This window comes from Papio anubis, chromosome X (genome assembly GCF_008728515.1).
Source record: "Papio anubis isolate 15944 chromosome X, Panubis1.0, whole genome shotgun sequence".
Taxonomy (NCBI): domain Eukaryota; kingdom Metazoa; phylum Chordata; class Mammalia; order Primates; family Cercopithecidae; genus Papio; species Papio anubis.
The window spans coordinates 88391890-88417744 of record NC_044996.1 but is presented as its reverse complement, the minus strand read 5'-3'; positions in this window follow the sequence as shown (position 1 = coordinate 88417744).

Here is a 25855-nt window from a genome sequence, read left to right as displayed (position 1 = left end):
TTTACACTGTTGGTGGGATTGTAAACTAGTTCAACCATTATGGAAAACAGTGTGGCGATTCCTCAAGGATCTAGAACTAGAAATAGCATTTGACCCAGCCATCCCATTACTGGGGATATACCCAAGGAATTATAAGTCATGCTGCTATAAAGACACATGCACACATATGTTTATCGCGGTACTATTCACAGTAGCAAAGACTTGGAATCAACCCAAATGTCCATCAGTGACAGTCTGGATTAAGAAAATGTGGCACATATATACACCATGGAATACTATGCAGCCATAAAAAAGGATGAGATTGTGTCCTTTGTAGGGACATGGATGCAGCTGGAAACCATCATTCTCAGCAAACTATCGCAAGAACAGAAAACCAAATACTGCATGTTCTCACTCATAGGTGGGAATTGAACAATGAGATCACTTAGACACAGGAAGGGGAACATCACACACTGGGTCCTATTGTGGGGAGGGGGGCGGGGGGGATAGCATTAGGAGATATACCTAATGTAAATGACGAGTTAATGGGTGCAGCACACCAACATGGCACATGCATACATTTGTAACAAACCTGCACCTTGTGCACATGTACCCTAGAACTTAAAGTATAAGAAAAAAAATGTTGGCTATAGGTATGTGAATTAATTTCTAGGTTCTTCATACTATTTCATTGGTTTAAATGCCTTTTTAAATGCCAGTACCATGTTGTTTTGGTTACTACATTTGTTTAGTATATTTTGAGGTCTGTTAGTGTGATACCTTCATCTTGTTCTTTTTAATCAGAATCACTTTGGCTATTTGTGGTTCCATAGAATTTTGGAATTACTTTTTTATATTTTGTAAGGAATGTCATTGTATTTTGATGGAGATTGCATTAAATCTGTAGATTGCTTTGGGTTGTATTGCCGTTTTAATAATATTCTTCAGATCCATGAGCATAAAATGTTTTTTCATTTGTTTGTATCATCTTTGATTTCTTTTATCCATATTTTATTGTTGTCCTTGTAGTCTTTCACCTCCTTGGTTAAATTTATTCCTAGGTATTTTGTTTTTATTTTTTTTTGGTAGCTATTGTAAATGATATTGCCTTCTTGATTTCTTTTTCACCTAGTTTGTTGTTCATGTATAGCAATGCCACTGATTTTTGTCTATTAACTTTGTAACCTGAAAATCTCCTGAATTTGTTTTTCAGTTCTAAAAGTTTTCTGATATTCTTTAGGTTTTTCTCTATATGTGACCATGTTGTCTGCAAACAGGGACAATTTGACTACCTTCTTTACAATTTGTATACCCTTTAATTCTTTTTTTTGCCTAATGGGCAATCAGTACTATGTTGAATTAAAATGGTGAGAGTGGGCATCTTTGTCTTGTTCTAGTTCTTAGAGAAAAAGCTTTCAGGTTTTCCCCATTCAGTAAGATGTCAGCTGTGGGTTTGTCATATATAATCATCATCATGTTGACATATTTTTCTTCTGTACCTAATTTATTAAGAGACTTTATCATAAAGTGATAATTTTACCAAAAGCTTTTTATTCATCTATTGAGATGATCATATGGTTTTTGTTCATAATTCTATTGCTGTGATTCATGATGTCTATTGATTTGAATATTTTAAAGCATACTTGCAGTCCTGGGATAAATCCCATTTGGTCATGTTGTAATCTCCAATGTTTAGTTGAATTTAGTTTCATAGTAATTTTTTTGAGGATTTTTGTGTCTATATTTGTCAGGGATATTGGCCTGTGGTTTTCCTTTTTTGTTGTGTCCTTGCTTGCTTTTGGTTTCAGAGTAATGCTGGCTTCATAAAATGAGTTAAAAAGAATTCTCTCTGCTTCAGTTTTGTGGAATAGTTTCAGAACAACTGGCATTACCTTTTTGCTAAGTGTTTGGTAGAATTCAGCAGTTAAGCCACACTATGTCTTTTAAGAAGTGTCTTTTCATGTCCTTGGCCCACTTTTTATTGGGATTGTTCATTTTTCTCTTGTAAATAAGTATAAGTTCCTTATAGATGCTGGATAGTAGACCTTTGCAAGATGCATAGTTTGCAAATATTTTCTCCCAATCTGTAGGTTGTCTGTTCAGTCTGTTGATAGTTTCTTTTGCCGTGCAGAAGCTCTTAAGTTCAATTAGATCCCACATGTCTATTTTTGCTTTTGTTGCAATTGCTTTTGGTGTCTTTGCCATGAAATCTTTGCCTTTTCCTATGTCCAGGATGGTATTGGTTAGGTTGTCTTCCAGGGTTTTTATAGTTTTGGGTTTTACATTTTTTAAGCCATCTTGAGTTGATTTTTGTATGTGGTGTAAGGAAGGGGTCCAGCTTAAAACTTCTGCATATGGCTAGCCGGTTATCCCAACAACATTTATTGAATAGGCAGTCTTTTCCCAATTGCTTGTTTTTGTCAGCTTTGTCAAAGACATACATGTGGCCAACAAACATATGAAAAAAACCTCAATATCACCAATTATTAGAGAAATGCAAATCAAACCAAAATTGATACCATCTCACAACACTCAGAATGACTATTGTTAAAAAGTAAAATAAATAAATAAATAAATAAATAAATAAATAAATAAATAAATAACACGTGCTGGTAAGGTTGTGGAGAGAAAGGAACACTTAAACACGGTTAGTGAGATTGAAAATTAGTTTTCAACCACTGTGGAAAGCAGTTTGGCAATTCCTTCAAGAGCTAAAACAGAAGTACCATTTGACCCAGCAATCCCATTACTGAGTGTATATGCAGATGAATAGAAATCATTCTACCATAAAGATCCCCACACACATATGTTCATTAATCACAATAGCAAAGGTATGGAACCAATCTAAATGCCCATCAATGACAGATTAAATAAAAAAAAAAGTGGTAATACACACCATACAATACTATGCAGCCATAAAAAAGATCATGTCTTTTGCAGGAACATGGATGGAGCTGGAGGCTATCATCCTTAGCAAACTAATGCAGAAACAGAAAACCAAATACTGCATGTTTTCACTTATAAGTGGGAGCTAAATAATAACTTATGAACACAAAGAAGGAAACAATAGACACTGGGGTTTACTTGAGGGTGGAGGGTAGGGGGAGGGAGAGGAGCAGAAAAGATAACTTGAGTACTGGGCTTAATACCTGGATGATAAAATAATCTGAACAAATCCCCGTGACACCTGTTTACCTATGTAACAAACTTTCACATGAATCCCTGAAGCCAAAATAAACATTAAAATAAAAGCCACGTGATCCTGGACTTTACTTGTTGAAAGGCTATATTACTGATTCAGTTTCATTGTTATTGTCTGTTTAGGTTTTCTATTTCTTCTTAGTTCATTTATTTTTTAAGTGAAAGCAAGTTTATCAAAAAAGTAAAGGAAAAAAAATGGCTATTCCATAGGCAGAGCAATGGCTTGAGCTGCTCAACTAAGGATACTTATTATTATTTATTGATTATATGCTAAACAGAGATTATTCATGAGTTTTCTGGGAAAGGGGTGTGCAATTCTCGGAACTGTGGGTTCCTCCCCTTTTTAGACCAGATAGGGTAACTTCTTGATATTGCCATGGCAGTTGTAAACTGTCATGGCACAGGTGAAAGTGTCTTTTAGCATACTAGTGCATTATAATTAGCATATAATGAGCCACGAGGACAATGAGAGGTCACTCAATACATTGTATGTGTCCAGGAGTTTATCCATTTCCTCTAGGTTTTCAAATTTATTGGCATGTATTTGTTTTTATTAATCTTTAATAATCTTTTGTATTTTCATGTTATCCACAGTGATGGATCACACACAATGTTGATAACACAATGTTATCCATTGTGATAGATATTATTTATTTTTGAAGTTGGGTTGCCTTCTTTAAGTTTGTGATTTTATTTAGGTCTTCTTTGATTTTTTTTCTTATTTATTCTAGCTAATTGTTTGTCAATTTTGTTTACCTTTTCCAAATAACAACTTTTCCTTTCATTGATCTCTCATATTCTTTATTGTCAATTTCATTTATTTTTGCTGTAATCTGTATTATCTTCTTCCTTTTACTAATTTTGGATTTGGCTTACTTTTGTTTTTCTATTTACTGGAAGTGTATTATTAAGTTGTTCATTTGAAATCTTTCCAGTTTTTTGATGTGAGAATTTATTGCCATAAACTTGCCTCTTAATATTGCTTTTACTATTTTTCATAGATTTTATAGCATCTTGTGCTTCTATTTTCATTTTTTCAAGAAATTTTTATATTTCATTCTTAATTTCTTCCTTCACTCATTTGTTACTGAAAAGCATGTTTAATTGCCATGCACTTGTATCATTTCACATGTTCCTCTTGTTATTGATAACTAGTTTTATTTTATTGTCATTAGATTAGATATTTGAGAGGATTTTATTTTTTAAATTTTTTTTGAAACTTGTTTCTGTCCTAACATATGACCAATCCTGTATAATGTTCTATTTCATGATTAAAATAATGTGTATTCTGCAGCTATCAGGTGAAATATTCTGTAAATGTCTGTTAGGTCCATTTGGTCTGTGTTACAGTTTAAATCTGATGTATCTTAGTTGACTTGCTGTCTAAATGGTCTGTCCAATGCTGACATTAGGGTGCTGAACTCCCCAACTATTACTGTACTAAAGTCTCTCTCTCTTTAGATTTAGTAATATTTGCTTTATATACTTAAGTGTTCCAGTGTTGGTACATATATATTTACAACTGTCATTTTCTCTTTCTTAATTGATCTCATTATTATATAACTCATTTTTTGTCTCTTTTTAAATCTTCTTGACATCAATTTTGTCTGATACAATTATAGCTACTCTGCTCACTTTTTGTTTCTCTTTGCATGTAGCACCTTTTTCCATTTCTTCCCTTTTAGTCTATGTGTGTCTTTACAGATGAGGTTAGTTTCTTGTCAGAATATAGTTGTGTCTTGTTTTTTCATCCATTCAGCCAACATATATCTTTTCAATGAGAAATGTACATTCAAGGTTATTATTGATAGATGAGGACTTGTGCTTGTCATTTTATTGTTTGTTTTTATCTTTTGTTCTTTACTTACTCTCTTATTATTTATTTTTGAAGTTGGGTTTCTTTCTGTAGTGATAAGGTTTGATTCCTTTTCCTTTCTCCTTTGTGTGTCAGTTCTACCAGTGAGTTTTACAGTTTCCAGATGTAAGACTCACTTGAGCATTTCTTCTAACCAGTCTAGTGGTGATGAATTTCCTTAGTTTTCGCTTGTCGGTGGAATATTTTATTTCTCCTTCATTTCCTAAGGATAGCTTTTCTGGAAATAAAATCCTTGGCTTATAGTTTTTTTCTGCCAGACACTTTAAATACATCATCTCACTTTATCCTGGCCTGTAAAGTTTCTGATGAGAAATTCACTGTTAGTCTAATGGAGATTCCCTTATACGTCACTTGATGCTTTTCTCTTGCTGGTTTTATAATTATTTTCTTTAATGTTTGACAATTTGACTGTAATGTGTCTTGCAGAGGACCTGTCTAGGTTCAATCTATTTGGAGTTGTTTGAGCTTCCTGGACATAGATGTTCATATCTGTCCCAAGATTTGGAAAGTTTTCTCCTATTATTTAATTCAATATGTTTTCCTTAGCTTTTCCCTTCTCTTTCGGAAATATCCATAAAACAAATATTTGTTCACTTAAAGGTAATTTATAAATCCTGTTGGCTTTCTTAATTCTTTTTTATTCCTTTTTTCTTGCTTTTTTGTCTGCCTGTGTTATTTCAAAAGACCTATCTACAAGTTCAGAAAACCTTTCTTCTGCTTGGTCTAGTCTGTTCTTGAAGTTCTTAACTGTATTTGTTACTTAATTCATTTAATTAATCACTCTGGAATTACTGTTTGGGTTTTCTCTACATCTATCACTTGGTTGAATTTTTCATTTAAATCATGGATTGTTTTCCTGATTTTACTGAATTGTCTAATTGTATTCTATTGCATCTCACTGGAATTTCCTTGAGATTATTATTTTGAATACTTTTTCTGAAATCGTGTATATTTTCCAATGATTGGAGTCTGTAGAGTTATTCTTTTCCATTGGAGGTGTCATGTTATTTGACTTCTTCATGCTTGATGTGTCCCTATGTTGATTTTCATGCATTTGGTGTAAAAGTTTTCTCTTCCAATTTTATGGAGTACATTTTGTAGGAAAACAGATTTGTATAAATGGGTCTTGAGGTGTTGGTTTTGTGAAGTGCATTGACCTTTCTTCCAGGTGGTCACAGTAGTGTGGCCTCTGTAATTACTTCAGCTGTAATTCACACTAGTAGCATCTGTGAGTTTCTCAGTTGCTTAGGCTGAGAGAGTTTCTGGTGGTAGTTGGGCAGATTGCTAGGCATAAGCTTGCTAAGCTATTTCTCAGGTCAGGAATACACGCATGAAGATAGTGGGTCAGTCAACTTTAGCCTGCTTCACTGCATTTGGGACATGGTGCTATAACTCTGATTGGGTGCACAGGCACACAGTTGCTTGACCTGCCTGGAGACATGCCTGCCAGGAGCAGCCTGCAGGGCCATTTCTCAGGTCTGGCACTTGGACTGAAGGCTGTTTGGCTGGCCTGGGGGCTTATATGCCAGTGGTGGCTTATCACACTGTTTCTCTGGCTTGGAACATGGGTTCAAGGCTATGTAGCCAGCCTGAAGGCATGTCTGCCTGAAGTGAGCAGAGGGTTGTTTTTCTCATACCCATGACACAGTTGCACAGCTGCTTAGCTGGGCAGTGGGACATTTATGCAGAAGGTAGTCCACAGGGCTGTCTTACAGACCTTGGATGTGGGCACAAAGCTGCTTGAGTAATCTGAGGATGTGTCCACTACAGGCAGCCTCCAGGGTTGTTTCTCAGGCATGAAATATGGATACACTGCTGCTGGCCAGCCTGTGGGTGTGTCTACCGGGGTGGCCCAAGGATCTATTTCTCAGGTCTTCGATGTAGATACTAGGCTGCTTGTCTGGCCTGGAGCTTGTCTGGCAGGTGTGTCCCTCAGGACTATTTCTTAGGTCCAGGACATAGGCTATTGGATGCTTGGCCAGACTGGGGGACTGCCTGCAAGAGGCAACCTGCAGGACTATTTCTGAGACCCTTATTGGGGGCACATGGCCATTGGACAGGATAGGAGGGTGTCTGAGGGGGGAGCATGCTGTGGGGCTGTTTATCAGGTTCTGAGTGGAAGCGCACAGCCACTTCACTGGTCCAGAGGCATATCAGCTTCTTGGAGGCTCAGAAGTCTCTTCTGCTTGGGGTTGGGTATGCAGCAGTCTGTCTGGCTCAAGAGTGGGTTCACCATGTGTGGGACTGAAGCTCTTGATACAAGTGTGGCAATGGGGGTTGGTTTTCTTGCTGTGTAGAACCAGAGTCAAAGCCTATTTTGGACTCAGGCTCCACACAGTTGGGGTTGTGGCATTCAGACACCCATGTGGGCTTGAGTGTAATAAAGATGGAGCCCCAGTGCTGGAGAGATGCAGAAGCTACTGGCCCCTAGAGCAAGGTGCACTGAGTCTCTGGTCCCAAGATGGTGCTGAGGTGCTGTAGCTTAGCTCACAGAGCATGGGAAGTGCACATCTTGGGCTCCTAATCTTGGGCAATGTAGCTGCATAAATTCTCAGCAACTCTCCAAACTTGGCCCAGGACATGCAAGGACTGTGAAATTTTCCTGTTGTAAGGACTGTAGGTGTTTGCAGTAGAAATGGGGAGTAATGAGGATCTTCTGCTTACTTTTTCCCCACAATGAGGAGTCCCTCCTTACTCCAGGAAGATCCAGTCTGAGTGGGGGAGACAAAGCTGCAGAGACCCTGTGACTCCATGCTGCCCTCCTATACTTCCAATAACCACAATTGCATCTCCACTCTCCTGCTGCACTCCAACAAACTCCTTTGACAGTGCAGTAAAATCTTAGCTGTTTATTAATTGCTGTGTTCCCTTACAGGGTAAGGAAGATGAATACAAGGCATCTCTAGTCAGCCATCTTGCTGATGTTACTCCTATTTTTAATTTCTGAAGTTTAGTTTTGGCAGGCAATGTACACTTATTTGGCAGATTTTTTTTTCCTGTCAGTATATTGAGTCTATAATTCCACTCCGTTCTGTTTTGTAATGTTTCTGCTTAGAAATTCCCTGATTATCTTATGGGTTTTCTTTTATGTCACAAGTCACTTTCTCTTGCTGCTTTAGAAATTCTTTGTTTCTAACTTGAAAATTTGATTATAATGTGTCTTACTGTGGATGTTTTTAAGTTCATCTCATATGGGACACAGTGAGTTTCCTGGATCTGACTGGCAATTTGTTTCTCGAGACTTGGGAAATTTTTATCCATTATGACTTTAAATAAAATTTTTACCCCTTTCTCTTTCTATTCTCTTTCTGGGACTTTGTTATGCATATATTTGCTTGTTTGATCATGTCCCACAAGTCCCTTAAGCTTTCTTTACTCTTTTCCATTTTTTTTTTTTCTATTCAGACAGGATAATTTCCAATGACCGGTCTTCTACTACACTGGCATTTCTTCTGCTTGATCTAGTCCACTGTTGAAACCCTCTAGTGAATTTTTCAGTTATTGTATTCTTCAGCTCCCAGATGTCTATCTGATACATTTCTTTTAAAACTTTGGAACTATTTGCTACATTTCTTTAAAAATTTGGGGACTAAACACTTAACCATTTCTTTAGATTGTATCAATATAATTTCAAGCAAGTGCTAACTGGAAGACCAATCCTGGAAATTCATAGAGAAAATATCATTCCAAAAATCAAGGATAACCAAGATACTCTTCTTTCACTGAAGTCACACTGTTAGTGGCCATAACAGAACAGTCAGCCAGTGTTATCCAGAATGTTAAGTGTTTACCATATCATCCAGTTTCAGAATGCCTCAGAGACTTTCAGTTGCTAAAGTCAGGGCACCAATTGAAACCAACAGAGGTCGGGCAATAATTACTTCTAAAATGTTAAGAATGTCACCCTTTTGGACAGTAATACCTACAGTATTTATTTCTTATGCATATTGATTTCCTAGTTCTGCTAATGAAGAAATGTGATTCAGGCCAGTGTTTTTAGCTACTGTAAATGAAGCTACCTCCATATCATCTGTAAGTCATAAATGCAGTAGGATTCCATACCTCTCAATGTTAATGAATATTCAGGTAATTTTAGAGCTAGCTCTGATTTCTGGAGCACCATCTCTTGTAATAAGAACTCTATTCTTCACTAAACAGGAAATAAAACATAGGGTATCATAAATGGAGCATTTAGCTTTCCAATCATCAGTTTATTAGAATGAAGAACAACAACTATAACTGCTTTTCCAGGGCGTGCATAGCCTGCAGTCTTGAGCAATTTGCCAGAACCATTTAAATTGACCTCCTTGGCTAAAGGAGCAGAACCCACCATGTTAGTAGTGAATTAGTCAATATAAGCAACTGGCTTGTTTCCAGTTGTCTTACAAATAAATTCAATGCCTTATTTTTCAATATCCTTAATCACCATAATCTTCATTTTGTTTAGAAAACGTAAATCAAGATCACTAAGAGCACCAATTAGAAGAGACTTCTGTGTAAGCAGGATGTTATCTTCAGTTTTTTTTTTTTTTTTTTTTAATACTAAATTTAGTATTAGGCTCTTTCTTTTCACAACACTTGTTCCACATGGGTAAGTCTGAAACTATTTGATTATCCATCTGTTCTGGGAGCAGAGAAGCAAAACTGAATAAGCCCAGTTTTAGCCTTTTCAACTCTGGCTATCCCAGAATTTTCCACCTTTTGGGTCATAATCCCTTTCACTAACTCACTGCAATCAACTGTCCCACCAAGTTACTTAACTACTTTCATATCCCTAAGATCCACAATGGTAGCTGTGGCTAGATCACTTGCTTTAATCACTGTATCTATATTCATTGGATAAATTAGACTGGAGTACTGAAAAATAAGCACTGAGTTCAATAAGTTGGTTATACTATTTTAAAATGTTTCTTTGTCATTTACTTCCATAGGTTAAGACATGTCAGTTACAACTTTAATACCATTTCCCAAAGCCTTCTAGAATGACTCAGAGATGATGGCTAGATGAATCCCTTTCTGAAGAAGCTTATTATAGGACTATAAGAGAGATCCAGCAATAATGACCACTGATGTGGTGTCATCTCAACTTCTATATCTTGGAGCCTTAGACAGCACCACTAGGATTCTGGCTGCTGCATGTAACACTTACATTTGTTTCAGAATGGTGGCAGCATCATATATAATAGTCATATCACCTTTTATATTTTTACTTTTTTATCCTTTCCTTTTGGTTGAAAGCTTGTTCTAAGAGCATTAGCAGCCTCTTTTGCCATGTAGATATTTCCTAAATTGATCTGAAATGACTTTTCAGTCTTTATAGGAACATTTCCTGTAGCCTCCAGCAGTCCTGGTGGGGATGGTGCTCCAGGATGCCATGTTCTCAGGCATGACAAACTTGGCTGGGTCTTCATGGGCTTGGAAAGGATAGATGGACATGGATTCCATCCAGCCATAAAATAGTGATATAACTCTATTGCCTTTATGACTCTTCCAGAAGGCAGTGCCAATGCCAAGAGGAAAATGTTTTGTATTTTTTAATATTTTCTATCTCTTTGTTAAAATTCTCACTTTGTTCATGTTTTTTTTTTTTTCTATTGAGTTGTACAGTTTTAACCCTCTGTCAGTTATGTGATTTGCAAATAATATTTTCCCAGGCTGTAGGTTGGCTTTTTATTGTGTTGATTATTCTCTTTGCTATGCAGAACTTTTTAGTTTGACGTAGTCCCATTTATTTATTTTTGCACCAGAAGTCTGAGCTTTTGGTATGATATCTAAAAGATGATTGCCAATGCCAGTATCAAGGACTATTCCCCTTCTGTTCTCTTCTAGAAATTTTATAATTTCAGGTCTTACATTTAGGTCTTTTATCCATTTTGAGTCATTTTTGTGTATGCTGTAAGTTAAGGGTCCAATTTCTTGCTTTTGCATATTGAAATTTAGTTTTCCCAATACCAACTACTCAGGAGGCTGAGACAGGAGGAATGCTTGAGGCCAGAAAGTTGAGGCTACAGTGAGTCATAATCACATCACTGCACTCCAACCTGGGTGACAGAGTGAAACCCTGTCAAAAAAAAAAAATAAAAAATAAAAAAAATTTTAAAAAACTAATAATAATAAAAATAAAATTTATTTCTCAGTATTTTAATTTTTTTGATGCTATTGTAAATAGGACTGCATTCTTGATTCATTTTTCTGCTAGGCCGTTATTTGTGTATAGAGAAAATACTGATTTTTCTTTCATTTTGTTTTGTTTTGTTTTTGTTTTTGAGACGGAGTCTTGCTCTGTCACCAGGCTGGAGTGCAGTGGTGTAATCTTGGCTCACCGCAACCTCCACCTCCTGGTTTCAAGTGATTTTCCTGCCTCAGCCTCCCGAGTCACGGGGACTACAGGTGTGCACCACCATGTGGAGCTAATTTTTGTATTTTTAGTAGAGATGGGGTTTCACCATGTTTGCCAGGATAGTCTCGATCTCTTGACCTAGTGATCCAGCTGCCTCAGCCTCCCAAAGTGCTGGGATTGCAGGCATGAGCCACCATGCCTGGCTGAGATAATACTGATTTTTCTACGTTGATTTTGTATCTGCAATGTTACTGAATTTATTAATTAATTCTAACAGGCTTTTTTATCTTTATGATTCTCTAAATTTAAAGTCATGTAATCTGCAAACAGACATACTTTTATTTCTTTCTAATCTGAGTGACTTTTTGCTTATTCTTGTCTGATTGCTCTTACTAACACTATGATAAATATAAGTAGTGAGAGTGGGCATTTTTGCCTTGTATTAGATCCTAGTGGAAAACTTTCCAGTTTTTTCCCATTGATTATAGTAGGTTTTTCATATATGGCCTTTATTATGTTGAAGAACTTTCCTTCTATACCTAAATTGTCAAAAGTTTTCATCAAGAAACAATGCTGAATTTGTCAAATTATTTTTTTCTGCATCAATTGAGATGATAATGTGGGTTTTATCTTTCATTTTGTGAATCTAATGTATCACATTGATTTGCATATGTTAATACAGATTTGCATGCTAGACATAAACCTCACATAATCACAATGTATGATGTTTTTTATATATTGAATTTGGTTTGCTAATATTTCATTGAGATTTTTTGCATCAATGTTCATTAAATATATTGGCTTGCAGTTGTGGTTTTTTTGGTGTCTTTTTCTTTTGGCTTAGCTATCAAGGTGATGTTGGCCTCATAAAATGTGCTTGAAAGTGGTCCCTGTAGCTCTCTTTGTTTGAAAGAGTTTAAAAATTATTATTGGTAACAATTCTACATTTGGTAGAATTCAGCCATAAAATAATATGTCCCTGTGCTTTCCTTTGAAAGGTTTAAAATTACTTCTTCAATCTCTTTGTTATTGACACATTCGAGCTTTCCAATTCTTCCTGATTCAATCATGGTAGGTTATATTTTTCTAGAAATTTATTCATTTCCTCTAGGTTATCCAATTTCTTGAAATACAACTGTTCATAATACTCCCTTATATTCCTTTTTATTTCTGAGGTATCTGTTGTAATGTCTCCATATTCATTTATGATTTTATTTATTTGAGTCTCATGTCTTTTTTTCTTTGTTAGTCTTGCTAGGGTCTTATTGATTTTAGTTTTTCAAAGAACCAACTCACAGGATTATCATTTTTTTCCTATGGTTTTCCTGCTACTTGATTTTTTGTTCTGTTCTGATCTTTATTATTTCCTTCCTTCTGCTAACTTTAGATTTAGTTTGTTCTTCTTTTCCTATCTCCTTGAGATATAATGGTAGCTTATTTATTTGTAATATCCTTTTAAAAATTAGGCATTTATTGCTACAAACTTCTTTCTTAGAACTGCTTTTCTTGAATCAATAGATTTTCATATGTTGTTTTTCCATTGTCGCTTTTCTCATGATACTTAAAAATTCCCCTTTTGATTTCTTCTTTGACTCAGTGGTTGTATAGGAGAGTTACTCTATATTTAGTGAGACATTGCTCTTGTGGTTATATTTAGATTTTTGTATACTGTTCCTTTCAGATCTTTAGGCATATTTAACACAGATGATTTAAATTTTTTTCTAATGAGTCCAATATCTGAGCTTCCTTACAGACAGGTTTTTTTTTTTTTTTTTTCCTTTTTTTCCCCCGTGTATAGAACATATTTTTTTTGCATACTTCTTCATTTTTTGTTGAAACCTGAAATTTTTGAATATTATAATGTGGTAACCCTGGAACTTAGGTTCACTCTCTTCTACAGAGTTTGTTGTTGCTGTTTTTTGTGGGTTGGTATTAGCTTGTTTAGTGACTTTTCTAAATTACGTTTTTAAATTCTGAATTCTTTTTCTTGTGTAGCCAGTGAATTCTGTGTTTTGTTAGCTTAGCAGCCAGCTGGTGTTTTAAACATAGTTTTCTTAAACAACTAAAGCCAAATAAATAAATAAATAAATAAGAAAAAGAAAATACTCTCACTCTTTGCAGATTGGTCTGTTTTGGGGCACTCCTTCAAAACTTAGGCAGCCTTTTTACAACCCTGCTTTAGTTTTCATATCCTGCTTGTGTGGAGCCTGAATGTCAGCCAGAGGTGAAAGCTTAGCGTCTTCTCAGGCCTTTTCCGAGCATGTGTCAAGCTCTGAGGATGCATGTGGACTTCTTAATTTCCCAGGGAGCTTTAAAACGCCCTTATTCCTCTATGTGTTGCCTCTCACAGACTCCTCCTTCCAGGCTTTTCAGTCTATTGCTTGTCCTATCGTTCCTTGCCCTGATGTGCTGTGACCAATAATTGTACCTTTAAATCCTTTTAACAAAAGCTGCCCATGAAGCCACCTCAACCATTAAAATTCTGATTGAGAGGAAACAAAGGCAAGCCCTTGCACTGGTCAGGTAGTTGCCAGAGAGGTGGAAAACCCACAAACACAATTCTTTGAGAATAGGGTTTGTTGTGCTCCCTCTGGCAGTAGCAAGTTTCATCAGGAACATAAGATTTGCCCTCATGGCCCCCACTAATCTGAGGTGTGGGGTACGGTGGGCAGCAATTCAACATTCCATAGCACTCCTTTACTGCAAAACAACAGCTTATTTATTCAAGCCTCTTTTTGGTTAAGTTTTTTCATAAATTCCCCAACTTTGCAAAAGTTGATTCTGATGATTATCTTCAGCTCATCAGTTGCTTTTGTGGAGGAATAGAGCCCTCAAGTTTCCTAATTTGCCATTTCCAGTGATGTCAGTCCCTTCTAGATTTGTTTTAAAGCTTTGCCAGGGCAGATCTGGAGTGACTTTGATTTTAGGGATAGTTTGGTACTATAATTAAGACTTGACTCTTTGGGGATCTCACTCTCCTGAATGCCTGAGAATGTAACATGGATATTTCTAATCTTTCTAATTGGAATTTTAGTTCCATGTAGCTCTAGCTCTGTATGAGTTCTAAGAAATAGATTACAGTCCCTGGTAGTTGTCTTTACCAGCTATTGCTGAATTTCACTATATGCATATGCAGCTTTTTATTTGGCCAAATACTCAAAAGAATTTTAAAGCAATTTTCTGGGGCTTTTTCTCTCTATAGTTATGGCCTCTCTAATATTCTCATGCAAAATTCCCAGCCATTTCAGCCTCCTCAAATTCTGATCTAGCTTCTCAATTCAGGGAGACCACTGTGCTCTAGTTGTGTTACCACCCACTATGCCACAGTCTGGAAATAGGTTTCATTTATTCCCCTCTCCCGGCTGTTTTTTTTTATTATTTATGTCAACAAGGCAAGTTGAACTCCAATTACTTTGTCATGGCCAGAATCAGAAAGTTACAAACAACAGTAACAATAACAACAACCACAACAAATGATGTGCTTACTTAATATCTTTGACATTAAAATAAATTGATTAGGACTTCAGAAGGTTAAAAGAAACTGGCAGAAATACAGCTACAGTATGTGGAATTGTAGCAACGATGTAAATGGTCTATAGACCTATTTTCATACATTAGGAAATGTTTACAAGCCATTCCCTTGCTCATGAGGTAGGACCTCTAACGGTTGCCATAATCCAGACATTCAGTTTTCACTAAAATTCCTACTGAGTGAGAAGTAGTATAAAGGCTGCCACCTGGCTGCCAGTAGGCTGGATATGGCTCACTAATTAATTTTGTTTGACCAGTACACTAATTTAAAAACTTGAATTTCAATATATTTTGGTGGACCATGCACACTCCGGTTGCCCATAATCCCTGTTTTATTAGACCCACTGTATCAGATATTTGTTATTTCACTAGTCTGTAAATTTGGAATTAGGCTGCCTATGTTTAAATCTTGATTACCTGCCTACTTACTTTTATTCTTGTACAAGCTAATTAACTTCTCTGAGCATCAGGTCTCTCTGAAAAGGGAAGTAGATAATATTACTTACCTCAGAAGACAAAATGTACATATCTACATAAAATAGTTAGCATAGTACTTGACATTGAATATGTTAGAGATCATAATTATTATGCCAAAGGAAGGTTTTGTCTAAGGCTGTCTTAATCGCAGAGAGGAAGTCTGCAGCCCTGAATTCTAGTCTTGGCTCTACCACTGTTTTGCTGTGTGACTATTTCTCCTCCTAAATCTCAGTTTCCCATCCATACACTAAATGATCTCATGCTGTATTCAACTTGTACATTCTATGATTCTATTTATTTGGGGGATCTCCTTGACTAATAGGAATGAAATGGAACTTACTACGTTTTTATCTTTACCACTATAAAACTATCAAACAAGTTATACAACATCACTCAAATTGACCAAAATGATTAAATTTCAAACTTTGCAGGCTCAGAAAATAGAGAACCATTGAAATCATAACTAGTCTGCCAGAGGATACTGCTGGCAGAATCTGCTTATTTATTTGGGAACATGAATGATTCCTCAGAAGACAATATCGACTTCCTTCCAGATGGTCACTACTGAAGGTTTTTCACTGAACTTAGCAACCTAACTTAATATCAATTAAAATCTATAGGTAAGTACCAACTCCATATAATTGTGGTCAAATGAATGGCTTGAAAAACTGAGTTAGTTTCCTGGTTATCAGAAAACTTTGCTTTTTAAAACAATTAAAATACTAAATTGATTATATAATAGGTTATATTTGGGAGATAGTGTGAAAGTACTTCCTTTCAATTAAGTCTACTTCTAACCACAGATTTTAAAGAGCCTATAAAAAGGAGCCCATAATAAAAGAGGGTGCCAGTAAAAATGAATACTATAAAATTTACTAAGGGTACATAAACTCTTCAAAGACTGACAGACAAAAAAAAAAAAAAAAAAAATGAGCTATGCTAAATTATATCTAGGGAGTGAAACCTAAAATATGTGCTAAGCATCTGCATATTTAGGCAATTTTCTCTTTAGATAAATGATTCCTATATTTCAGATTTTTTCAAACCACCTTCACAAGTTTTGACATATCTAGATATTTACTACCTGCATTATAATATCTGGGTATTACATGTATTATGATTTTTTTAGTTGACTCACTTTTATTTAACCTTTTCTTAAACTTCCCTTAAAATACTTTTCCTAAATCTTTTGCTTAGCCTTTTGTTAATTTCATTCATGAAATTATGGGTTTGATGTGATAGGTAGATAATTTTTCCTAATAAATATCAAATAAACACATAACTGTTACAGGTAAAATAAAATAAATCCATCTAAGTATACTTCAAATCATCTCAGGTGCCAGCAGTGGTATGGATGTATACCACGCTTTGGGAAACACTGCCTCAGATTAAGAGAGATCACTGAAAGTCTATATACTTTGCCCATATTAAGTCAATGTCTTACAAAATCATCATTAGAAGGTGTACTTTAATGCTATACTGCCATAACATTATGGAGGGCTATTTCTAGAAATAGTCATATAAAATGACTAGACATACAAATTGAAATTGCTGTGAAAGGGTTAAAGACATTGCTGATTATCTTGTTTAATATCTATGCAAGGTCCCAAATGAAAACTTTACTTTCAAATTTAGTGTCAGAAAACACTTGGTTATTTCTGTTCTTTTTCATAATGAAAGCTCTGTTACATTTCTTCTTACCTTGGTTACTAAGAAGCTCTACAACACCTCTGATGCTCAGTCTTAGCAACTATGTTAATCTTTGTGGTTAGTATAATGTGATTTTTTAATTTGATTTAATGAATTTCTTTATATGTTTTATTTTAAGCACTTAAAATTATTTTTATAAGAAAAGGTGATGAAAAGCAGAGAAGGTAAATATTACTGAATGCTTACAGTATATAACAGGCACTGTGCTATGGCTTTACATTAGTTATCTCATTCATTGCTTAATAATTCTACAAGGCACATACTATTTTCCTAACTCTATAGATAAGCAGTCTCAGATTCAGGTAATTTTCTAATTTGTCCAAAGTCAAACAGCTAATATAAGTGACACAGTAGTGAATTTATACCAGTCTCTGAATGCAAAGGTGAATTTCTTTTCAGTATATTATACTCACCTCTATGTAAAAAGGTAGAACATCAACAAAAGGATTTAAAGAGAAGAAATTTTATTTTTATTTAATTTTTAAAAATCTTCCCACAGTTATCTATAGATGTTGTACTAGTTTACATTTCTACAGTGTATGAGCATTCTCTTTTCTCCACATCCTCACCAATATTTGTTATTCTTTGTCTTTTAAAACATTTATTTTAGGTTCAGGGTACATGTACAGGTTTACATGTAAATTGTATGTAACAAAGACTTGATGTGCAGATTATTTTGACAGCCAGGTAACAAGCATAGTAATCTATAGGTAGTTTTTAAATCCTTAATCTTCTTCCCACCCTATACCCTCAAGTAGTCCCTAGTGTCTACTAATTAAGAATACAACCCCATTTTAATTTTCATTGTAGAGTTCTTTCACTTTCCTGGTTAGATGTATTCCTAGGTATTTTATTTTTTTGGGTGGCTATTGTGTTCTTAATTTAATTCTCATCTTGCACATTGTTGGTGTAAGGGAATGTTACTGCTTAAAATTTTTTTTATTTCAATAGGTTTTTGGGAACAGGCGGTGTTTTGTTATATTAATAAGTTCTCTAGCGGTGATTTCTGAGATTTTGGTGCACCCATCACCTAAGCCATCTACACTGTATCCAATGTCTAGTTTTTTATCCCTCGCCACTTCCTGCCCTTTCCCTCGAGTTCCCAAAGTCCAATGTATCATTCTTATGCCTTTGCATCCGCATAGCTCAACTCCTGCATATGAGTGAGAACATATGATTTTTAGTTTTCCATTCCTGAGTTCCTTCACTTAGAATAATGGTCTCCAATTCCATCCCAGTTGCTGCAAATGCCTTTATTTCATTTTCTTTTTTTTTCTTTTTTTTCTTTTTTATTTATTTATTTATTTTTTATTTATTTATTTTTTTAATTTATTTATTGTTATTATACTTTAAGTTGTAGGGTACATGTGCATAACGTGCAGGTTTGTTACATATGTATACTTGTGCCATGTTGGTCTGCTGTTTTATGGCTGAGTGGTGCTCCACGGTGTATATATACCACATTTTCTTTTTCCACTTATTGACTGATGGGCATTTGGGCTGGTTCCATGGTTTTGCAATTGCAAATTGTGCTGCTATAAATGCGTGTGTGCAAGCATCTTTTTCGTATTATGACTTCTTTTCCTTTGGGTAGCTACCTGGTAGTGGGATTGCTAGATAAAACAGTAGATCTACTTTTACTTCTTTAAAGGAATCTCTACACTGTTTTCCATAATGGTTATACTACTTTACATTCCCATCAACAGTGTAAAAGTATTTCCATTGCTGTGCAAAAGCCCTTCTGTTTAATTAGGTCCCATTTGTCAATTTTATTTTACTTGCACTTGGTTTTGGCATCTTCATCATGAATTCTTTGGTAGGTCCTATATCCAGAATGGTATTCCCTAGGTTATCTTCCAGGATTTTTGTAGTTTTAGGTTTTACATTTAAGTCTTTAATCCATCTTGAGTTGATTTTCATATAAGGTGTAAAGAGGAAATCTAGTTTCAATATTCTGCATATGGCTATACAGTTATCCCAGCACAATTACTGAATAGAGAATTTTTTCCACATTGCTTGTTTTTACTGGTTTTATAGAAGATTGTATGGTTGTAGGTGTGCAGCATTATTTCTGTGCTCTCTATTCTGATCCATTAGTTTACATATCTGTTTTTGTACCAGTACTATGCTGTTTTCATTATTGTTGCCTTGTAGTATAGTTTGACATTGGGCACTATGATGCCCCCAGTTTTGTTCTTTCTGCTTACGATTGCCTTGACTATCCAGCTTCGTTTTGGTTCCACACGAATTTTCAATTTTTTTCTAATTCTGTAAAGAATGTCACTAGTAGTTTGATAGGAATAACATTGAATCTGTAAATTGCTTTGAGCAGTATGGGCATTTTAATGATATAGATTCTTCCTATCCATGGGCATGGAATGCTTCTCCATTGATTTGTGTTAATTCTGATCTCTTTGAGCAATGTTTTGTAATTTTCCTTGTAGAGTTCTTTCACCTCCCTGGTTAGCCGTATTCCTAGGTATTTTATTCTTTTTGTGGCTGTTGTGAATGGAATTGTGTTCTTAATTTGATTGTCATTTTGCATATTGTTGGTATATAGGAATGCTGCTGATTTTTGTACATCGATTTGGTATCCTGAAACTTTCCTGAAGTTGTTTATAAGATTGAGGAGATTTAAGAAAGAGACTACGAGTTTTTCTTAGTATAGAATCATATAGTCTGCAAGCAGAAATAGTTTGACTTCCTCTCTTCCTATTTAAATGCTTTTATTTCTTTCTCTTGCCTGATTGCTGTGGCTAAGGCTTCCAGTACTATGTGGAATCGAAGTGTTGAGAAAGCACATCCTTGTCTTGTTCCAGTTTTCAAGGAGAATGTTTACAGCTTTTGGCCATTTAGTATGATGTTGGCTGTGGGTTTGTCATAGGTGGCTCTTATTATTTAGAAGGATGTTCCTTTAATGTCTAGTTTGTTGAGGGTTTTCAACATGAAGGAATGTTAAATTTTATCAAAAGCCTTTTTTACATCTATTGAGATAATCATGTGATTTATGTTTTCAGTTCTGTTTATGTGATGAATCATTTACTGAGTTGAGTATATCAAACAAGCTTTGCATCTCAGGGACAAAAAGCCTGCTTGATTGTGGTGGATTAGCTTTTTGATGTGCTCGATTGTGGTTGGATTAGCTTTTGGATGTGCTGCTGGATTTGGTTTGCTAGTATTTTGTTGAGGATTTTGCATCTACATTCATCATGGAAACTGGCCTGAAGTTTTCCTTTGTGTGTGTGTGTGTCTGCCAGGTTTTGGTATAAGGATGATGTTGACCTCATAAAATGAGTTAGGGAGGAGTTTTTCCTCCTCAAATTTTTGGAATAGTTTCAAGTAGGAATGGTACCAACTCTTTTTTCTATATATATTCGGTGGAATTCAGCTGTGAATTTGCCTGGTCTTGGGGTTCTTCCAGTCGGTAGTCTTTTTATTACTGATTCAATTTTGAAACTCATTATTAGTCTGCTCAGGTCTTTGATCTCTTCCTGGTTCAATCTTCAGTGGTTTTATGTTTCCAGAAATTTACCCATTTCTTCTAGGTTTTCTAGTTTGTGTGCATAGGAGTGTTTTAGTAGTCTCTGAGGTTTTTGTTTGTTTGTTTGTTTGTATTTCTGTGGGGTTAGTGGTAACATCCCCTGAGTCATTTATGATTATTTCAACCTTTTCTCTTTTTTATTTATTAGTCTAGCTGGCAGTGTATATATATATTTTTAAAGGTTCTCTTTTTTAAAATTATACCTTAAGTTCTAGGGTACATGTGCACAATGTGCAGGTTTGTTACATAGGTATACATATGCCATGTTGGTTTGCTGCACCCATTAATTTGTCATTTACATTAGGTATTTCTCCTAATGCTATCCCTCCCCCTGCCCCCCACCCCATGACAGGCCCTGGGGTATGATGTTGCCCACCCTGTGTCCAAGTGTTCTCATTGTTCAATTCCCACCTATGAGTGAGAATATGTGGTGTTTGGTTTTCTAATCTTGTGATAGTTCGCTCAGAATGATGGTTTCCAGCTTCATCCATGTCCCTGCAAAGGACATGAACTCATCATTTTTCATGGCTGCATAGTATTCCATGGTGTATATGTGTCACATTTTCTTAATCCAGTCTATCATTGATAGACATTTGGGTTGGTTTCAAGTCTTTGCTATTGTGAATAGTGCTGCAATAAACATTCCATGTGCATGTATCTTTATAGTAGCATGATTTATAATCCTTTGTGTAGATAACCAGTAGTGGGATCGCTGGGTCAGATGGTATTTCTAATTCTAGATCCTTGAGGAATTGCCAGTCTTCCACAATGGTTGAACTAATTTACACTCCTACCATCAGTGTAAAAGTATTCCTATTTCTCCACATCCTCTCCAGTATCTGTTGTTTCCAGACTTTTTAATGATCACCATTCTAACTGGCATGAGATGGTATCTCATTGTGGTTTTGATTTGCATTTCTTTTTTTTTTTTAAATTTATTTATTATTATTATACTTTAAGTTGTAGGGTACATGTGCATAACGTGCAGGTTTGTTACATATGTATACTTGTGCCATGTTGGTGTGCTGCACCCATCAACTCGTCATTTACATCAGGTATAACTCCCAATGCAATCCCTCCCCCCTCCCCCCTCCCCATGATAGGCCCCGGTGTGTGATGTTCCCCTTCCTGAGTCCAAGTGATCTCATTGTTCAGTTCCCACCTATGAGTGAGAACATGCAGTGTTTGGTTTTCAGTTCTTGTGATAGTTTGCTAAGAATGATGGTTTCCAGCTGCATCCATGTCCCTACAAAGGACACAAACTCATCCTTTTTTATGGCTGCATAGTATTCCATGGTGTATATGTGCCACATTTTCTTAATCCAATCTGTCACTGATGGACATTTGGGTTGATTCCAAGTCTTTGCTATTGTGAATAGTGCTGCAATAAACATACGTGTGCATGTGTCTTTATAGCAGCATAATTTATAATCCTTTGGGTATATACCCAGTAATGGGATGGCTGGGTCATATGGTACATCTAGTTCTCTGATGACCAGTGATGATGAGCATTTTTTCATGTCTGCTGGCTGCATAAAGGTCTTCCTTTGAGAAGTGTCTGTTCATATCCTTGCTGGCAGTCTGTCTTATTAATTCTTTCAACAAACCAACTCCTGGATTCTTGAATCTTTTGTATGGCTTTTCATGTCTCAATATCCTTCAATTCAGCTCTGATGTTAGTTATTTTTTGTCTTCTGCTAGCTTGGGGGTTGGTTGGCTCTTGTTTCTCTAGGCCCTCTAGGTGTAATGTTATGTTGTTAATTCGAGATGTTTCTAAGTTTTAATGTGAGCGTTTAGAGCTATAAACTTCCCTCTTAGCACTCCTTTAGCTGTGTCCCAGAGATTCCGGTACGTTGTATCTTTGTTCCAATTAGTTTCAAAGAATTTCTTATTTTCTGCCTTGATTTCATTATTTATCTGAAAGTCATTCAGGAGCAGGTTGTTTAATGTCAATGTAATTGTATGACTTTGATTGATTTTCTTACTATTGATCTCTATTTTTATTGTGCTGTGGTCCTGGAATGCGTTTGGTATAATTACAGTTTTGTATTTAATTTGCTGGAGATTGTTTTATGTCCAACTGTGTAGTTAATTTCAGACTATGTGCCATATGCAGATGAGAAAAATGTATATTTTGTTGTTTTAGGGTGGAGAGTTGTGTAGATGTCTGTCGGTCCCATTTGTTCAAGTGTTAAGATCAGGTCCCAAATATCTTTGTTAGTTTTCTGCCTCAATTATCTGTCTAATGTTGTCAATGAGGTGTTGAAGTCTCCCGCTATTATTGTGTGGTTACGTATATATCTTCATAGGTTTCTGATAACTCGTTTCATGAATTGTGTGCTCCTGTGTTGGGCACATATGTATTTAAAATAGCTACATCTTCTTGTTAAATTGTGTCCTTTACTATTATGAACTGGCCTTCTTTGACTTTTTTGATTATTTTGATTTAAAGTCAGTTTTGTCCGAAATTAGAATAGCAATCTCTGCTTTTATCTGTTTTCCATTCATTTCATAGATTTTTCTCCTTCCGTTTACTTTCAACCTGTGTGTGCTATTGCATGTGAAATAGGTCTCTTTAAGACAGCTTACTATTGGGTCTTGCTTCTTTATCCAACTTTCCACTCTGTGCCTTTTAATTGTGACACTTAGCCTGTTTACATTCTAAAGTTAGTACTGACGGGTATGGATGTGATTCTGTTATGTTGCTAGTTGCTTATTACGCAGACTTTTTGTATGGTTGCTTTATAGTGTTAACGGTCTATGTACATAAGTGTATTTTTGTGGTGGCTGGTAATGGTCTTTCATTTCCATGTTTAGAATTCCCTTAAAGACTTTATTTAAGGCAGTCCAGGTGGTAACAAATTCCATTAGTATTTGCTTTTCTCAAAAGAACCTTATTTCTTCTGCACTTATAAAGCTTAGTCTGGCAGGCTATGAATTCTTTTCTTTACAAATATTGCTTACAGCCCTCAATCTCTTCTGGCTTGTAGGGTTTTTATTGAGGGTTCCACTGTTAGCCTGATACTTTCCCCTTTGTTGGTTCTTTAGTGAAGTTGGGAAAATTTTATTAGATGATATCCTGAAATATGTCTTCCAAGTTGCTCGATTTCTCTCCCTCTCTTTCAGGGACACTGATGAATCACAGATTTGGTTTATTTACACAATTCCATATTTCTCAGAGGTGTTTTTTATTCTTCTTTATTTATTTATTTATTTATTTTTTTGTCTGAGTTATGTCAGAGAACTTTTCTTCAAGCTGAGATTCTTTCCTCAGCTTGGTTGATTCTGCTGTTAATATTTGTGATTGTATTCTGAAATCCTTGAAGTGAGTTTTTTCTGCTCTATCAGGTCAGCTTGGTTCTTTCTTAAAATGGTCATTTCATCTTTCATCTCCTGTATCATTTTATTGTATTTCTTAGAATCCCTGGATTTGGTTTTGACTTTTTCCAGAATCTTGGTGATCTTTATTCCTATCTATATTCTGAATTTGATTTCTGTCATTTCAGTCATTTCGGCCTGGTTAAGAGTCATTGCTCAGCATCTTGTGCATTCTTTTGGAAGTGTGAAGACACTCTGGCTTTTTGAGTTATTGGGGTTCTTGTGCTGCTTCTTTCTCTGTATAGGCTGATGTTCCTTCAATCTTTGAAGTTGCCATCTTTTAAATGTGTTTTTCCTTTTGCTTTTATCTTCTTTGATGTCCTTAGTGGTTTTATTGTATTATAAGATGGGTTCAGTCGACTGGCTTGGTTTCTGGAAGAGTTTATCAGATCAAGGCTCAGCTCAACACTGTTGTGCTGCATGCCGTAACTCTGTGAGGCTAGTGTTGGTCACCAACTTAGTTCTCTAGCTCCTTGAGATTAGAAACCTGCTGTGATGGAAGGGTTAACATGTTTCCAGACCACTGGTCACAACAGTGCAATGGGTGGTGACAGTCAACATGCTCCATTGAGTAACTGCAGTGGGATCCATGGTTGTTAGCATGTGGTTGCAGCAGTCGCAGCATGGCAAGGTGGGGTACATGCTTGTCACCTGGGGGTGGGATACAAGCAGGTGCAAGGGTGTTAGCCTCCATTCAGATGTTTCCAGCAGTGGCGGTGGCATGGTGGCATGGGGCCACTGGTGTCTGTGCATGGAGCCACTGGTGTCTGTGCACACATTTGTGCTGGCAGCAGTGGCAGTGGGGGGTGGAGTGCTGGCAGGCACTGAGATGGAGGTCTCCATTTGTGTGTTCACACTGGCAGCAATGGCAGTGCATGGTGGGGCTGGGGCCACTGGTCTCCTTGTGAGCATTTTCACAGGCAGTGGTGGTGCAGCAGGGTGGGGCGGGGTGGGGCAGGGTACGCTCATGTTAGCAGCAGCGACATGGTGGGGTGCACATGAAGACCTAAACTGGCGGGGAAGTGGAGTCAATTTCTGCCTATGCTCGTGGTGCACCACCAAAATGATCTGGGGCCTGGCTGTGGGTGTATGCCAGCAAAACAGCTTGGGGGAGGCTGCAGTGGGAGAAAGATGCCAGTGTGCTGGTATACATCTGTGTGGGCCACTCTGCTGGAGCTCTTTCATGGTCAGGCATGGTCTTCCAGCACAGAAGGTATGATGCGGGCCCTTGGCAGGCACCCCATTTGGGCATCAAAGACTGTACTGCAAGCAGGCATGGCCAAGCTGGGGCCCCATAAGAGGCCAGCAGACAGGGGGGCTGTTGGGTAGAAGCAGTCACATCTCATGGGGAAGATTCCCTTGTTCTGTTCAGGTCAGACAGTTCCCCTAATGCTAAAGTGTCCTAGGGGAGCATGGAAAACTTTGGGGGTATGGGAGCCCCTGGTTGTGCTTCACCATGGATGTTCCTGCACCAAGCCCTCTGGGCTCCGCGCCAGCTGGTGTTCTGCCCCATCAACTCTCTAAGCAGCTTTCCTTGCCACTTAAGTGTCTGTGGGGGTTGTGGGTTCTCCTGCTGCCAGTATTCTAGAGGTTCATGGTGAGAGAAGGTTGCTCCCCCTCTGCTCAACTTACTCTGTCCCCAGGAGTTTTTGGAGACCAGGAATGAATCCTGGTGCACAAGAGCCCTATGCAGGGTTCCCTGCTTCCTTCTCCTTCAGCCCAGCATCTGTGTTCTCCCTCTCTCCATTCTTAATGACTCCTCTCTGAAGATCTGGTTTGAGTTAACCAGCCTTCCCAATGTCCTGGTCCCTCGGTGGCAGAT